Here is a 1,610-nt window from a genome sequence, read left to right on the forward strand (position 1 = left end):
GCCGGGATGGAGAAAGGGCGGCGGGAACGGTAGCCGGGGTAGGGGCAGGGCGTCCGGATTGCGCCTCAGCGCGGGCGGAGTCCTCCGGGTCCCCGACGGGTGCACCCTTAGCCTGGGCCCTCCGTTCCCTCGCTCACGACCCCACGCGCGCCGCAACGCTCGGCCCCGGCCCGCGCGCGGCGGGGACCCTGCCCAGCGCCGAGGCGGCGACCCCCGCCCGGCCCGGACGCGGGCGCTCCCTTCCCGACGCCTGGCGTCTGCGCGAGCTCCGTGCCGGGCGGTCCCCCAGAGGGCGCTCTGGGCGGGCGTCCGCCTCCCTCAGGCCAGGGCCCTCGGGCGGTGGCGGCGGAGAGGGCGCAGGTGCCTGCTGGAACTCAGGGCCCATCTCGAGTTGACAACTCGCGAGCTGTCCCAGTCACAGAAGACGCCTCCCGGGTCAACGGGCCAGCAGCCTTGAAGGCCCACTGGGAGCCAGGGCCGTGAGGCGGAGGCCACCGCGAAGAGGTCTTGAGCACGGGCGAGGCCGGGTCAGGTTTGCGCGGGAATGCGGCTCCGGCGGCGAGGCTGCGCGGTTGGAGACGGGGCCGTGGAGGGCGAGGAGGGGGCCGAGGGCGTGGGCAGAGACGTGAGGGAGGAAGCGTGGGGGCAGGAGAGGATGAGCCGGGCGAGCACGCGAGATCTGGTGTCCCTGGAAATCAGAGGGTGGGAGGGGGCTCGCCGTCCCGGTGTTGGAGGGAGGAGTGCTGGGAGGAAGGCGGACCTCGGTATTGTTGCACGCCGTAGGGCTGAATGCCGGGTTTGCGTGCTTCATCTCTTAATTCTCGCAGGTAGTGTTAGACCATTTTACACATGGGAAGCCTAGGCCGAGGATATATGTGATTTCCCCAAGGTCCCCAGGAGGCCCGAAGTAAGAGACAAAAAAGCCCTGCTCTCTGCTCACCCTTTACCTTCACGGGCTGAAGGGCTGAGGACGGGAGGGGAGGGAGGTGTGGCTGAACCTGGGAACGAGGGAAGAGGACATCTGTCTGGGCCTCTGAGTCAGGCAGGTCTGATCAGAGTGCTGCCCCTTGGCTGTTCCCTGCTCTCCTGCCTGCACCCAGCCCAGGGCTGGGCTCTCACAGGTGTTCAGTATGTGTTTGTTGAGTGACTGAATGAGTGTAGGGTAGGGGTGAATAGGGCCCTGGTTGGGCTGCAGGGGTGAGGAATGGGAGAACCTCCACCTTGAGGAGACATTTGACAGGCAGCTGGGTTTAGTGCCTGAGGCTCAGGAGGGAGGCTGGGCTGGGTAGCTGGAGAGAGAGCAGAGTCCAGGAGTGGACCCTGCAGAGAGGAAGGGGGCTCCTGGGAGACAGAGAACATTCCACAGGTGTAAGGAAAACAGGAGAGGCCAGCGTCCTAGTGCTCCCAGGCGGAGCAGAGTGGGGGGTGGAGGAGCGAAGGGTGGTGAGGCCATTCCCTGCAGTGAGCGCAGGTGACTGCTACCAAACCAGACTATGAAGGGGAAAAAAGAGGGTGCTAGCAGGGGCCATGGATGGGGTCGTCCCAGGCTGAGCCTGGGTGTGGTTGTCAGGGAGATGCCAGTGGAGACAGAGACCACCCCTGCCTCAGCC

Source organism: Propithecus coquereli, unplaced genomic scaffold (assembly GCF_000956105.1).
Source record: "Propithecus coquereli isolate 6110/MARCELLA unplaced genomic scaffold, Pcoq_1.0 Scaffold689, whole genome shotgun sequence".
Lineage (NCBI taxonomy): Eukaryota > Metazoa > Chordata > Mammalia > Primates > Indriidae > Propithecus > Propithecus coquereli.